This window comes from Haliotis rufescens, unplaced genomic scaffold (genome assembly GCF_023055435.1).
Source record: "Haliotis rufescens isolate VD_foot unplaced genomic scaffold, xgHalRufe1.0.p SCAF_7, whole genome shotgun sequence".
Classification (NCBI taxonomy): domain Eukaryota; kingdom Metazoa; phylum Mollusca; class Gastropoda; order Lepetellida; family Haliotidae; genus Haliotis; species Haliotis rufescens.
The window spans coordinates 42,844,976-42,862,083 of record NW_025964361.1 but is presented as its reverse complement, the minus strand read 5'-3'; the positions used below and the strand labels follow the sequence as shown (position 1 = coordinate 42,862,083).

At 40.4% G+C, this 17,108-nt stretch overlaps 1 protein-coding gene across 5 annotated transcripts in view; it reads left to right on the top strand.

Moving 5' to 3' along the window:
• Positions 1-7,457: 7,457 nt before the first annotated feature.
• The window catches only part of LOC124132669 (protocadherin-9-like), a 117,379-nt gene continuing 107,728 nt past the window's right edge, over positions 7,458-17,108 (top strand). For 3 of the 5 annotated variants that reach the window (XM_046496705.2, XM_046496702.2, XM_046496710.2), the window contains exon 1: positions 7,458-7,581. The gene's annotated coding sequence lies outside the window, so the exon portion shown is untranslated. The remainder of the gene's footprint in view (positions 7,582-17,108) is intronic. The other 2 variants (XM_046496709.2, XM_046496708.2) reach the window with 2 other exon arrangements.

Genomic DNA, 17,108 nt, shown 5'->3' with positions numbered 1-17,108 from the left:
TCCCTGGCCTAGACGAGCATTTAGTCTCAGAAATAAAGTTATCTTCTGGTATAAGTATACGACTCATTAGAATAAGATCTTAGTGCTCCTTACCGCTACACGTAGGATCTTTGTTTACCTGTAACTAAGATCTGATGTTAATGACATTGGAAAATACATATCTTCAAAATATATAATAAAATCCAAATGGAGCCCAGAACATTTACGTTCAGAGCTAGAGCTGAGGCAATCAAGAGTTGGGTTCCTTATTAATTCCTCTGAAATGAACATATTTTACAGAAAAATAAAGTTGTTAAAGTATAGTTATAAAATATACTGAACCGCAAAAGAAACGTCACCATGGATAGATATTTGAGAAACCTTATTTGTCCAAACACTGTAAACATATTTTGAGACATATAAAAAAGATGAAACTTGGCAAAACTGATCATCAAGGTTGAAATTAAAGTGTCAGATGTTCTTGAAGTGAAACACAACACTAGTCTCTGAGAAAATCGCATCACAAGTCAGTATCTCGTGTGTCCGACATATGCATTGATGACTGCCGTGCAACGTCGGTACATGGAATGGGTGAGGCGGTTGATGAAGGCCATAGGCACTTGAGCCCACACTCTGAGGAACACCTGACGCAGTTCAGCTGCAGTTGTCGGCCTTGGTCGGACGTCAATTCAGCCGTCTTTGAATCTCCTCCAACAGGTGCTCAATGGGATTTAAACCGGGACTGAGGGCAGGTCACGGCATGGTTCTGATGCCATTCTGCTGGGGGAAGTCTCTGGTTGCTCTCGCAGTGTGGACACGGGCTTGACCATGCTGGAACTCGTGGTTGTGGCGACGTGCCAAATGAAGTATGTCGTGTGGTCTAAATACTTGATCAATGTATCGAACTGCTGTGACACCATTGCCTCTCCCTGGACCGATGTTCTGGAAGACCACAGGGCCGACCCTCCGTGCAAGACCAATTCCACCCCACACCATGATGCTCGGACCACCCCAGGCGTCTCTCTTAACAACACAAGCATCCGAATAACGTTCCCCACGGCGTCGCCAGACTCTCTCTCTGTTAACTGCTGTTGAGATACAGTAACGGCTCTCGTCTGAGAAGAGGACTCTTCTCCACTGCTGGTGGCGCCAATGCTGGTGCTGTGTTGCCCACTGAAGGCGGTCCCGGCGATGACGTGGTGTCAGAAAGGGTCCTCGGTGTGGCCTGTGACAGTGGAGGTGTCTGCTCGTCAATCGTCGACGCAGGGTGTCCGCACTAATGTGTCGCTGGTGTGTCCCCGTGGTCTGTCGAGCAGTTTCCGCAGCAATAACAAAGCGATCTTGAAGATGCTGTTGCACAATCTGACGATCCTGACGTCGGGTGGTGACCCTTGGTCTTCCACTACGTGGTCGGTCATCTGTAGTGTTGGTGGTCTGGTACCGTTGCTGGAGCCTGTATATGGTCCTTACGTGGACTTGAAATGCATTGGCTACTTGCCGGGCGGTTTGTCGAGCTTGCAATCGTCTAAGGGATTGGTGTCGCTGATTTCGTGTCAATCTTGGCATGTGGTAGCAATTCAATAACGAATGAATGTTATCCGATCTGGGTGGATTTTTATAGGGCAACAAATGGGGGAACGCATTACATTTTTCCGGACAAGGTAATGTTGAATTTTAGAATCTTTGACAAAAAATACCCAGATATTTAAATGACAGCTTTTCATGCAATGTTACTTTGGGTGACGTTTCTTTAACTGTTCAGCATATAATAAAAAAAGGAGCCCAGAGACGTTCTTCATTTTCAGATACTGATACTGCAGTAATCTTGACTTGCCAAACATTATAGACTTGCGCTGGCTGTATTGGATATATTTGTTTCAGGGTCTGTATGACAGACTAGGACTAACCATAGCCCTACTATAGTCGTAACGCTCAGATACGTGGGACTCTTGAGTGTGCGGGGCCAAAAGCATGAAGGAGATGCTGGTGATAAAAATGGACGATCATTTGGGGTGGTCGATAGAAGATGATGTCCATCATCAGGCGCATCTTTCATGTTACAGTCACGGATGGCACCGGTCGTTGTGGGTCACCATTGATTAATAGAAAATCTTTGCAAAAACAATTGAGGTTGAGCCAACCAAATCCATCAGTAGTTTGTGGGTCGTGGAACACTAGAAAATGGGGGCTCGTCACGGCTTGTGTATGACCACTTAGTTGCATCAGGCAGAGTTCGCTGGCCAAAACAGGTCCATTAGATAGTTGAATACATAGGTTACGTTCAATAGCCGAAACATTCGCAGTTCGATATTAACAAAATTTGTCAAGTTTAGCAGCCGGAATAGATTAAGTCAGATAGTCGAAGAGGTTAATGTCGATAGCTGAAAAAGGGTAACTTAAACAGCAGATAATTTTTTCGAATTGGTCAAGAAAGAAATCTAGTTCGAGAGCCGAAACAAGTCTAGTTCGATAGTCGAATTGGTCTAGAAGGAGCTGAAGCTCGTTCGTCGAAACAGGTCCAGTTGATAGTCCATTTGGTCTAGATTGAGAATAAGTCTGATAATCGAAACATGTAGAGGTTGGTAGACGTTCTGATCAAATACAATTGGCCACGTTCAAAAGCAGAAATGAATCGAAAATGAAAAATTCCATTGTCGGAAGGGTCTAATTCGATAATCGGAACTGGTCAAATTCGACAGTTTTCTTTATCACATCCGATTGTCAAATCAATAAATGTTGGCCGAAACGATCAAGTCCCATAGGCGAGCAAGTAACCAGATTAGTCATGTCAAACAGGCAAAACGTGGCATTATTGACATATTTATAACTAAACATTTGACTTGATTCTATTCTTACCGACCCGTGAAGATCTTCAGCAACCCATGCTTATCGTAAGCGGTGACTGTGCTTTTGAGAGGCGACTAACGGGATCGGGTGGTCAGACTAGCTGACTTGGTTGTGGCATGTCATCGTATTCCAATTGCACGTTACGATGCTCATGATATCAGTCACTGGATTGACTGGTCCAGACTCGATGCAGAGATGTGTCCCTTGGGCAGGCCAGAAACTTATAATTGTGGGTTCGCTTCCCTGTTCGCCCCGATTATGTTTCAAGGTTTGCCAGCACCATACTTGTAGGTTTAACCAAAGTGATAAACGTGTCATGCATCACTTAGGGCATTTTCCAACATCAAGCTGACACGCCGTGATATAACTGGAATACTGTTAAAAATAGCTTTAAACCCAACTCATCACACACTGCCAAGAAGAGCAGGAGGGCTGAACAAAACGGAAGCGAACTATTCATAGAAATCTACACTCACGATTCACTGTTAAAATGTCTAGTATAGGAGTTCTTGTAAAATTGTAATCCCTCACTGAAGTCACTCTGAATACATGTCATGTAACTACAGCCGTAAGTTCGATAAGCTTTTAGTGTAATCCTAATGACAACGCATTTGTTTGTAAAATATGCGTGAATCAACGTTCGTGGAAATGGTAAGAACCAAGAAAGAAACGTCATTGCATCTAATACCCATACTTCCGGTTATTGCGGGCTTGACTGCTGCGCATACGTCCAGCCTGAGGTCACCGGAAACCAGTCCCAGTAGTCAGTCTGTTTGTGCCCTTCAGCGATTCCGGGGAAGGACGGGTACACATTCTTGTCGTAAGAGACTGAATTGCGAATTTTGGGGTTTTCCTCATTTGGCATCAATCGCCTCATTCGGTAACTGGATTCTGTCATTTATGAGCACTCGTGTCCCTCCGGGGCAAGCCTCTTCAGTGCCCGGAAAGGGGCGAGTGGTGACGAATGGCATTCGGCTTGTCCCGGAATGACGCAAGTGGTCACGAATGAGTCATTCAGTGCGGATAGCTGTTCATGCCATCTAACCTTGGTTTGTCTGGCCAAGACTTTACGTACCGTCGTAGTGAAGGTGTGATATTGCCGACTGCAGCGTCAGTTCATTAACTCCGTTTATAGAGGCAACACATTTGCGGTAGTATAGATGGCCCAGACACAAAAGAAATATTTCTTTTCGACCTCAAATATTGGTTCCGTCAACATAAGCTGCATTGAGAGTTTTGGGCGCCATGTCACACAACGAAACCTCAATCTTTTAATATGTTATGTACACCTGCTGTTTTAATCATAAAGAAAGTTTCCCATGGTATATATATATTCCAATATCAGGGTCGTGGTTACAATCTACGACATAACACTACAATTCGCGCTTACTAATAGGTGTGAATCTATAACCAGATGATAATTTGATACCATTAGATCGGCGCTGATGAAAAATCACACCATATTGGATGCTGGCTACAGGCGGCGAGATCAGAAGGTCAATAGGTCGGTTGATGAACAGAAAAATACAATATTTTGCGGAAAATAATTGCAACTGCCGGCTCAGATACCATTATTTTGCTCTGAACTAGATATGTGACTGTTGCGCCATGACGGATGCTCATGCAAGTACCCAGTTCCACAAAGCGGTCTTGACACTGAAGCTACAGACCCTGAAACAAATATAGGCAATACAGTCCATGCAAGTCTATAATATTTTGCGGGGAGCACCGGTGGCCAGTCGTCTAAGGCGCCGCGATTCGCTGTACAGGGTAGCGTCCCTTGGCCACGCCAGAAACCTATGGTTGTGCATTCGAATCCCGGTTCGCCCCGATAATGTTTCTAGGTTTGACAGCACCATACCCGTGCTCGTGGGTTTCACCGAAGTGGTAAACGTCTGAGACCTCAATCACTTCGGGCTTTCCTCACACATTAAGCTGACACGCCGTGATATAACTTGAATAATGTTAAAAGCGGCGTTAAACCTAATTCACTCACTCACTACATGTATAATATTTGGCAAGTCTAGAATACTTTCGTTTCAGTTTCTGAAAATGAAGAAAGTCGCTTGGCTTTAACAGTTGTAAAGTTACCTTAATAAATTATAATAACTATTTTATTAAGATAATTTAACAGCTGTTTTTGTCTGAAACTATGTTCATTTCAGAGACTAGATATTAGTCTATACACTAAGGCGGCCGTTACTCCTGACTTAGGCGTGTACGACAGTCATGGCTACAGCTGTATGGAACGGATCCCTGGGTGCCGTTTTACAAAACAACTTCTACGACTGTCGTAATAAAATCAGTGTTAAGGTATGGGAGTTGCTACGACCTTACCGCTAAGACCGCTTAGTAAAGCGGCACCCTGGTCGAAGAGGGGCGTTGGTTGGCCAAGTATGTCGTGGGTTTGTTTGTCTCGCCTAAGATAGTGGTTGTGATGGTTTGTTGTTTAACGCCGCACTCAGCAATATTCCAGCTGTATGACGTCGGTCTGCAAATAATCGAGTCTGGACCAGACGATCCAGTGATTGATAGCATGGGCATCGATCCACGCAATTGGGATACGATGACATGCATCAACCAAGTCATCGAGCCTGACAACCCGATCCCGTTAGTAGCCTCTCACGACAAGCAAAGTCGCCTTTTACGGCAAGCATGGGTTGCTGAAGACCTAGTCTTTCCGATTCTTCGCGGGTTGGTCTGGTTCCGACCATGTGTGTCAAGTGTGAATGTCATAATCTGTCAGGGAGTAATTTGGTACTTCACTCAAATATATCACACTGGCAAATCCAGCAGGGGGTTGCAGGGCTTGCTCACTGTCCCTGTATGTTTCAGACACCTGACATATTAATTGCCCTTTCAGCCAAGCCTCTTGTGGCTTGGGGATTATATGCAGCCTGTTTTAACTGCCTTTTACGGCAAGCATGGGTTGGTGAAGACCTATTCTACCCCGGATCTTCACGGATCCTCTCATTGTGCCCATTAGGGGGATCGAACCTGGGTCTTCAGCGTGACAAGCAAATGCTTAAACTACAACATGTGAAAGGTCACAACATCTGAAATCATTAACTACTGGAAGTAAATGTAATACGAATGAAACACATTTAACTTCGTATACACACCTGCAGCCAATGTGATAACGCCTATACCGTACAACCATATGAATTACACATATAGATATATAATTGAGGCGACATATCAATTTGGGGCGCGTGGTGCATATGTATAAAACTCATATTTTGCCAACTGCACGTGGGTATAATTAGAGCAGCCGGCAGGGGTCCATCTTTTCAAGCAATATACAAGAGAAACTCAGAGACCACAGCCGACCCTTTTCAAACGCATCTATGTGTGGGCAAGTTGATTGTATTTACAGTGTCATCGAGTTTAATTATCACAATTTTACCAACCCTTATTTTACCCTCACAACAAAAATGCAAACAATTAGATAAGGCAGCTTTGGAAAGTAGTCGACGCTTTTGATTTGCATGAGTGACATCAATACTATTAAAGTATTTTTTTATTCAAAGTAAAGAATTTACTGTTTCATAGACTGTTCGATCGGAATAAAGGGTGTAGAAATTGTATTCAAACATCGGTATTGAAAGTTTCTATAAAATTGTACAAATGGAGGATTTCAATGGTTGTCTGTTTTAAAATCCTTTAGCAACTTTTCTATGAGAAGCCTTCTCACAAATGCAAAGAAACCTTCTACATAATTTAAAGGCAATAACAGGATTTATCTCTTAAGGTACAAACCAGACTTATCGCGAGAGAAACGGGATTAACCTTTCGTTAGAGAGACAGATTAGGACTCATAAGTCAAATCTAAAAGTGTTTCGGTTCTAACCAAGAGGGTTATTGTCTCGTATATTAAAATTTATACTTCACAAAAAAAGAATAGCTCGTTTGCCCCTACTACAGATAATACCAATTACAATATTTATCGCATTCGGTAAAGTTATTCTAATCCAAATTATCTTAATAGTTGTTAATAGGAGCTGAGTGTAAATTTTTAACAGGAAGTCGTCTTTATAAATGACATAAAATTCAAATTATTAGTAATCTGCACTGAATTAATAGCTTTACGTTTTGACAGGCATTATCTGTCGGTTAATATTACTGAAACTCATATACGAGCTAAGTTTTCAAGAACCAAACTTTTAAAACAATACTAAATGTTGGGAAGACAGCAATAATTTAAATGTTTTATTCTTGCGTGAGGCTTGTCTCGATCTACAGTTTCAATGAATTATAATTTAATATGTGCTATCTTGTGGAAACATTGACTTTTATTTTACCTCACGAATCTCATGCAGATATCGAAACTTGATCACGAAACTCCTCAGCCCGTGGAATACCTCAATCTTAATGACTTCAATTTTATTCAACGGATTAAAAATGTAAATTCTTTCGTCACGGCAGATATATGTTTCCTTCAATATTTGCCTGATAAGAAACGTTTGCAGCCGAAAGGAAATCTGGAGGAATTAAACCATAGAACGTCACGGTACATTAACTATATACTCCACGATCAGATGTTTTCTTTTATGTTAATATTTGATGCTAAGCAGCAACTTCGAAAATTTCAGTAGAAAATCAATCGTCGTGTTCGCCTCGAGCCCGGAGCAGACGACAGTAAGCTTGGCTCGTGTAGCACGTGCGATTTGTGACAGCGCGTGGCAGACACGCTCAGATCAGTTGAGTTGGACATTTAGCCGGAAGGCGCCAATTGCATAGGGACATATTGGTTTGGTAAGTACATTTTGGAATTTCTGCTGGAATATTTTGTGATTGTGACACTAACAAATGTGAGATTGGGTATACCTGGATTTGAGGGGTGGAAGTTGCGCTTTACTGAGGAGCGTCACTGTAAAAGACGAAATATTTCTTTTACGAGTGATGATTTTGAAAGCGCATAAACATATTACTCCCTGTCTGGCGATCTGTTTGTGCCTCGCGTATTTCGTAATTGACATGATAGTTGGTCGTTTGATACGAGTTATTTATTTCACTCCTTTATTACAATGATCCCGTTCGTGCTGCATATCACCAAAGACTTTCAAGATTTTGACGACCACAATTACCAGTGATAGAGTAGTACGCTACATTTATTACCTCTCGGAATACTATGTGTGATTAAGTCATTCAATAGTACGTCTTGATTAAAAGTGAATGTTCGGTAGACGTGATTCGGAGGAGTGGTATATTGGACGCTAGACTGATCAACGTCAGTGCTCTAAATGTCGCTTTCGTTCTGAAGAGAAGTTACACAAAGTGTTCATTAGTATCTAAGAAAAGGTGGGTCTCTGGTTGAGTGGGGACGGGGGTTTAAGATGCGTGAGCCTGTGGGGTCTCGGAGGGGGAGGGTGAGAGGATGCGATAGAAGAGCTTCGGGGTTGATTAAAGTCGGGGGCCAAGAATACTTGTCTGGAATTGCCGAACCAGCTGGTAACCATTTTTCGACTTGTCTAATGCAACACGTTAGCAGTGTAGAAGGCGAGAAGGGGGATTTGAGAGATACCTGGTGAGTGTGGGGTGTGTTGATGTTTGGAGAGAAGGGTCTTACGACTTAGTGCTCTGCATGAATTGACAGAGACGTTTCTATGTACTGGTGGTGGTGGGGTATGATAAAGGTCGGGAGGGGAATGAGTGTTAGGGAGAGGGTTCTTAGTGGTGGGTGGCATGTCAGGATAGAGCTAAGGGATGGGAGGGTGAAGAGAGTTTTCTTAGTGTGGGTGGGTGTAGGGGATGAGGTCCTGGGGGAGAGGGGATTGTTGGGTGGGGAGAGAGTTCTTAGTGTGGGTGGGTGTAGGGGATTGTAGGGAGGGGAGTGGTTCTTGGTGTGGGTGTATGGGGTGAGATCCTGGGGAGAGGGGATTGTAGGGAGGGGAGAGGATTCTTAGTGTGGGTGGGTGTAGGGGATGAGGTCCTGGGGGAGAGGGGATTGTTGGGTGGGGAGATAGTTCTTAGTGTGGGTGGGTGTAGGGGATTGTAGGGAGGGGAGAGGTTCTTGGTGTGGGTGTATGGGGTGAGATCCTGGGGAGAGGGCATTGTAGGGAGGGGAGAGGATTCTTAGTGTGGGTGGGTGTAGGGGATGAGGTCCTGGGGGAGAGGGGATTATTGGGTGGGGAGAGAGTTCTTAGTGTGGGTGGGTGTAGGGGATTGTAGGGAGGGGAGAGGTTCTTGGTGTGGGTGTATGGGATGAGATCCTGGGGAGAGGGGATTGTAGGGAGGGGAGAGGATTCTTAGTGTCGGTGGGTGTAGGGGATGAGGTCCTGGAGGAGAGGGGATTGTTGGGTGGGGAGAGAGTTCTTAGTGTGGGTGGGTGTAGGGGATTGTAGGGAGGGGAGAGGTTCTTGGTGTGGGTGTATGGGATGAGATCCTGGGGAGATGGGATTGTAGGGAGGGGGTTGGGTTCTTAGTGTGTGTGGGTGTAGGGGATGAGGTCCTGGGGGAGAGGGTATTGTAGGGAGGTGAGAGGTTCTTGGGGTGGGTGTAGGGGATGAGATCCTGGGGGAGATGGGATTTAGGGTGGGGAGAGAGTTTGTAGTGTATATGGGTGTATTGGATGGGATCCTGGGGGAGAGGGGATTGTAGGATGGGGAGAGGGTTCTTAGTGGGGGTAGGGGATGCGGTCCTGGGGGAGAAGGGATTTTAAGGAGGGGAAAGGGTTCTTAGTATAGGTGGGTGGGTGTAGGGGATGAGATCCTGAGGGAGTGAGAGGGCAAGGTAGGGGAGAGGTTCTTTATAGGGTGTTATTTGAGGAGATAGTGTTTAGGTGACAGGGGAAGGTAGTTGGAAAGAGGTCGGTAGTGCTGGTAGAGAGGTCGGTAGTGCTGGTAGAGAGGAACGTGAATGCATGTGTGTCTGGTTGGTTGTAGGGATGGATGGATGTTTTTAGTGTGGGTTGGGATGGGTGGGGGGGAGAAGAAGAGTGTTAAAAAGAGTGAAGTGTGACCCAATAATAAATTGTAACAATGTGTTAAGCATGGCTGCTCTGTATTACCAATGACCAGAGGGACATAACATAAATTAAAATAAATTTTCTGTTACACTTTGTATTGTTGGGAGAGTCTACATATTATAATGGAATATTACTGAGTACTCATCATATGTTGATGGGCGGTCGGGTAGCCTAGTGGTTAAAGCGTTTGCTTGTCATGCAAAAGACTTGGGTTCGATTCCCGACATGGGTACAATGTGGGAAGCCCATTTCAGATGTCCCCCGCCGTGATATTGCTGGAATATTGCTAAAAGCGGCGTAAATCAACACTCACTCACTCACTCACTCATCATTTGTTGATCAAGACTGTTGAATGTGTTTTTCTGGATAAAGAAAGTTTGTAAACAACAAAAAAATTGAAAAAAAGAGGCTTTGTACATACTTCATCATGAGAAGTCAGTCCTTTTTTTTAAAGGACAAGAATCAGTTAATTTGTTTATTTGTAAATTATAATATATATGCTGAATAAAAAACATTAGAACATGAATATTTTGGGGGGATATTTTTATGAAGTCTTCACTACAAAAATATTCCTCCCCAAATATTAATTTTTTTGTTCAGTATGTATGTTTTTGTTTACTTTCTTTTTAAATTATGACATCAACAGCAATATTAAAATAGACGACTCAAATATTGATCAAATCTGCTAGTTAATATTCAAATATATTAACTTAGTTCCACTTTTAGAGCTTCAAATTTATATGATTACCTACAGGTCAAATGACCCATGACCTGTGGCAAAGATCATCCAGGTGTTTGAAACATATGGCAAAGGGATCCCATTAATGGAGGGTCATTTGAATTTTTTCTTTGGTCACTGAGACAGAATCACGATCAGTCTGAATCACTGTCAGATAGCACTATGTAACTGTTACTCATTTACGACCAAACTAATACTGCGACAATATGTGCCCGGCGACAATATGTATAATATATTAATAATTAACAAACCATGTCAAATATTTTGTTGCTTTTGTTTCACTGAATATAACAAATAATACATCAACTGCTAACTTGTTATTGTATTCGTGAACTAATATTCGTATTCTTTACCCTATAATCATGATACAAATCGTATTCGCCTCATAGTGTATTCGTTGTAACCCCAGTGCCACCGGTGTGTTACGATACAGTCAATGTTATGGAAACGCCTATCATCACTATTTGATACTGACTTATTAATACATGCTCATGATACAGTTGGAATCGTACATTGGACTCTTTCAGCTGTGTAAGGGGCGGTCGGGTAGCCTAGTGGTTAAAGCGTTCGCTAGTCACGCCGAAGATCCGGGGTTCCATTCCCGACATGGGTACAATGTGTGAAGCCCATTTCTGGTGTCCCCTGCCATGATGATATTGCTGGAATATTGCTAAAAGCGGCGTAAAACCATACTCACTCACTCTTTCAGCTGTGATTTCTTATCATTATCAAAATGTTTTTTGTCACCATTATTTACCTTTACAATTGCATTGACGTTTTTTTTGTCATCTAGTTTTCCTTTCAGTGATGAACACTCACAAATAATTGAAATAATTTAACAATTTTCCCACCTGTGTAATTGGAGCCAGCACTGTTTTTTAGATGTAGATAACCAAATCATCCCTTTTTGTTTCAATCACCTCAAGTATCTTGTCTATGGTTTTAGAACAGTAGATCATTTTTTTGTCATTTGAGCAGAATAATGAATATAAGAAATGTTGCAGTCTCAAATGACACTTGAATTGGCTTGACATGGCTGTCAATGTTATTTTTTGTTTTCTTACCTTGTATGTCGTATGACATATATAGGTGTGAATATGTGTTTTGCACCGTTATAAATTACTTGACTAATAATCAAATAGCACACTGTGTTTTTTTTTGTCAATTAAGGTACAGATTCCCCTTTACAAAGTATACAAAGTATCGAATCTTAGAAAATCGTAGACTCATCTTCTCAGAAACCACAAAACCGAGAGAGCTGACTTAGACTTGTTCATGACCAGTTTCATTAGCTTCTGTTGTGGAAAATTTAAAGCATTACGTTATCATGGTTGGTTGGTTTGTTGTTTAACGCCGCACTCAGCAATATTCCAGCTATATGACTGCGGTCTGTAAATAATCGAGTCTGGACCAGACAATCCAGTGATTAATATCATGAGCATCTTACGTAATCTTGACTCCTGGTAAGAGCCCAATATTTGTCCCCAAGACTGCAGCACATGGAATATGAAAATTCAAGGGTGACTATTGGAGCTATTTTCACTTTTGTGATTGTATTGCATTAGTAGTAAATCAACTTTTAAAATGGCTTGTATTAATCAATATAATAAAAATGAATTAAGTATTGCTGACAATCTCAAAGATTTTCATTTTTCTCTTCCTGTCGCTACTCAAACTCAAGAAAAGTAACTCTCATCTGAAGTTAACCAATCCTTGCCAACCAAACACACCGGCAATTGAAATTTGTATAGTTTATTTTATTTATAACTAATTGCACCTGTTGAAACTAGTGATTGTTATGCTTAGTATCAAAGATACTATTGGCATTTTTAGGGCAGTCGGGTAGCCTAGTGGTAAAAGCGTGTGCTCATCACGCCGAAGACCCGGGTTCGATTCCCAACATGGGTACAATGTGTGAAGCCCATTTCTGGTGTCCCTCGCGTGATATTGCTGCAATATTACTAAAAGTGCCGTTAAAAAAAAATACTCATTCACTGTTGGCATTTTTAAATTCCTATTGATATAGTACTATTGAGAGCAAACAATGGCGATAGTTTGATAGATTGTTACACTCTTGAAACATTCCCAGTTCATGTTAATGTAATGGTCCAGACTCGATTATTTACAGAGTGCCGTCATATAGCTGGAATATTGCTGAGTGCAGCTTTAAACAACAAACCAACCAACTTAAAATTCAAAGAAACAATTTATTGATAACAGCTTCCTCATTATACTGTAACATTGCTACTACAGTTAAGGCTGAATTTACGAAAACTTTCAAAAGGTTCCAGTTTCTGAACAAAATAACAATTTTTTCCCAATTTGTTATCTAAGGGCACAGTTTGGAATCCTAGATAAATCTGTTGATTCTTGTCATATTGACCAAGACCATATCTGTAAAGCAAGAAATGAAATGAATGTTTTGCTTTTACCATTTTTCTGGATTTATAGTATTTTCAATTATGTTGGTTAAATGTAAGGAAAGTTAGAAATAGTCAGGTCTTTGTGTTCTAAATGTCATATGAGTTAAAGAAAAAGTGGGAATGTATTAAATGTGCATTAATGTCCCGATTTCTTAAAAAGTAGATGATTAGTTGTATTTATAGTACCGTATTCGACGTAATAAGCGCCCCGCTCTAATAAGCGCCCACGGCGATATTTGCTAAGATATTGGCTAGCGAACAATCCAAATTAGCACCCCTTCCGATTGATCAATGTACACAAGACTTATTCATTCGCGTATAATACGCATTCGTGTGTTATATGCACCCTTAATTATGGGCAATTAAATTTTGGAAAAATATATATCTTGGTATAAACATTTTAGGCTGTGAGCATAAACCACGAAATTTATCTTTTAACTCTGTTTTTTCACCAAAATAATATTCTAATAAGAGCCCACTATTTCTAATTTTGAGAGCGCCCTGGGCGCTTATTACGTCGAATACGGTATGTCTGTTTGGAGGGATATTTTGTTAAATTGCTGTTCCAAAATGTTACATGCCCAATTTTGAATTTTATGTTCAAGTTTATTATTAATGAGCTAATATTAAACGGTCACTTCGCAAGTTGACCGTTTGATCCTTATATCAAAAAGCCTTTTAACTCTAGAATGATCCTTTAGTGTCAATGTAAAGGCATTTGCCATCTGTTGAGTTACTTGTCAACCATTTTGTGGAAGTTATCTTAAAGATGATCTGGAGAGATAAATGGATGAGTAAAAATGCTGTTCAATAGAGCTGTTTGATGATTTATATTCTGAACTGGTCATTGAGTGGTCAAGTTGAATAGGGATATATGACAGAATAAAGGCTTGTTAAATGGTAGCGGCAGCCAGCCCTGGGCCTAGTGTGGTACCTAGTGCTGTTAGGAATATCGCTACCTCACAACTTGACTTGTCAGAAACAAGGGAGGGTTTATTGTAACGATGCACATTTATCATTGATACCACAAGAGGAGCAGGGAATAGTCATTTATCTCCTGTCTTGAGCGGCTGGAACAAGGGAGTGTTCATTGTATTGATGTCCTTTTGGCATCGATACCACTGTGAAGGACCAGGATAGGACATTATTTTTGGAATTGTGTTTCACTTCAGAGTTACAATACATTAATTACAGGTTGGGGACCAATGATTATCCTCAGTGTTGGTCATTTGATCATTGTAAACCAGTATGGAGTTTAACAGAGTAATACTTTAAGAAAAGCTTGATCCATTGCCAACATCAAGTCAGGGATTTGTGACTGTCTGTTTGGAATCTTGCCTTTTTATGACCTAGCACAATGTTGTTGGAGAGGATTTGAAAACCATTAGTGGAAAACAACGGTAAGAAAGGATCTAAGACGATTCAGAGGATTTGTTTGCAACACAAGATTTTTGTAATCTTTTATCACAGCTTTTCGTCAGTGTCAGTACTTGAAGCCTTAAACCCGTTTTTCGTGAATCATCATTAAACAGTTCTGTTCAAGGTTGTACAGTTAATAAGACATCACAAATACCAACCCAGTAATGAGTAACACTATACAAAGAACCTTTACAGGCTTCAACAGCATTTCTTGATTGATACAATATCGTAAGAAGAGAACACACATACGCTAATATTAGTCTGACCTTTGTTGGATACTCACAACAGGTTTATCATTAACACTTCAAAGCACAGTGATGCCATTTATCCCCAAGTCAAAAAGGTTTAGTACTTAACTTTCTTACTTAATTGTCTGTAATGCAGTTATTTTGACAGAAGGTGGATAACCCTATAACCCACTCTTGTATATCCTGGCATTGAGCAATTATCGCTGATAACCCATGGCCACCCATGTGATATTACTCCCTGCTCTTTAACCCATTTATGAGTCTTACATTTACAAGAGCATTGTTGGAGGACAATGTGTGACATGTTGATGCATTTGGTGTTGGGGTATTTGCTATTTTAACTGATATGAAGAACAATTTACATGCATCACTAAACCCATTTTGAAGGGTATGTGTAAACAGCTGTTTGAATGGTTTTGAAATACTGTTGACACAAGATATCAGTTGTTGATGAAACATGGTTTTGACATGTTGTGAAAGACGTCATTTCCTCCATGTCTGTTTTGGTTATGATGAAACAAATTGATAAATTTACTGAGTATTTTTTAAGCATCTGTTGAAGGGTGCTGATCAAATAACACTTTGCTCTTGATGGATGAATTTGGTGATATTTTTTCATAGATTATATGATTGTTAAAAGAGAAATATATTGATTTTTGTTTCAAGATCCCAGCTCGTAAATGTGATGTATTTATGGGTCACACAAAGTAATATGCAGCATGCCAATGTTCTACTAATCAGCTCTGCATTATCTTACAGATGCACAAATGTGTTTTGAGTTGTGTGGTGTTGTGTTTCTGCATGGTATTAGTTGAGCAAGGCCGGCAGATGAGTAGGGCTGGAACGATACAGGAAGGTCACGATACGATACGCATCTCGATATTCTGGTCACGATACGATACGTATCTCCAAACGCAATGATAAAAAAACAAGACTTAAAGCATGTCAAGATTGAACCTTTCATGATTTTGGAACAGTTAAAATTATAATAACAAGACTAACTGTGGTTAGGCTTCAAAGTGGAACTTTCCCTAACTTTCCTTCAAAACAATTCAAAGTTCAAACACCAGAAAATAATTAATGTACTTCATCAGTGATACAACTTCAAAGAATTTTGTTGCAATGGTCGAATAAATTGTATCTGAAATTATTGTTTTATCAGGAATAATATATTCCAATATCGTGTTACTTTAGTTGCAGCTTTTACTATATATATATTCTTAAGATTATAAGAACCACAAGCGAAGGATTTTGGTACTGGTGATTGCTGTTGCAGGATATTTATTTGTATGGAACAATTTGACCAGTCACCGTAGGGACTTCCAGCGCTACATGTATTTCGATTGCGAAAACGTTATGTTGACATATATTAGCCAAATTGCCACAAATATGACTTTTAACGAGACAAAGTAGGGCATTGTTAATATATGTATCCATTCTCTAGCAACTAAAGTTCGTTTCAATGCGTCAAAAGCGGTAATCTGTCCGTGGTTGCGGTATCTCTTCACACACGATTTCACCTAACTTAATGAAAACAATATTAAATGAAATTTTGAATAAAATTAATAAAATATATTACAAACACAAGTCCAGATATACAATGAACACGTTTTAATAAAAAAAGATAGTATAATAATGGTATTGAATTGCGTACTTCAGTTCGGATTTGTTGACTGGTATTTCCTGTGTTATGTGCTTGCGGTGATCAGCTGATAATGTTTTTGGAGATTGGGAAAAACACCTGTCAGTGTAAAACCTGAGCTTATTAAAAATGTAAGATTAGTACGTTTTTTGGAGACATGCGTTACTGCTCGCTATAACCAAGTTAGCGGTTTATTGAAAGGCACAATAGCAAGGAAACGCTGTACTCGAGATTTGCGTTCCGTATCGTGGCGTATCGATAAATGGGCCCACGTTAATCGTATCTTGGGTCAAGAATCGCGATGCATCGGAATATCGTGTATCGTTTCACCCTTACAGATGAGGGGAATCTATAGTAGCTAACAAGGATTTCTTTCGCCATTATTAGGGTAACTTGATTTTGTGTTTCTGAAAAATAAATCTTTACCATAGAGAAGTCAAACATTACTTTGATATATCTGTTTAAATTGGAAAATAATTTTAATGTTTTTTTCTATGATATACAAGAAATGGACTCGGTTCAAGCTGAACTGAAATTAATATTGATACAAAACTGTAAACTAAGGTCATGAAGCTGTTCTTGTACCAATGCAATCTGTTGCAAAGCAACAACTGCCATCTACAAAACAGCTTATAGATTTTTAGAATATTTATTAGAAAGAAACCACCTACTTTTTATCAGAAAGCCTCTAGCTTTAAAATCTGATGAAATGGATTGTACTTTCGAAACTGTGTCGTCCATCATTCAGTCCCTTTTTAAAAGTCAGACAGTTGTGATATATGCAACACTCAGATATAGGGAATATAATGGAAAACAGAAATAGAACATCCAAGCATACTGCTGT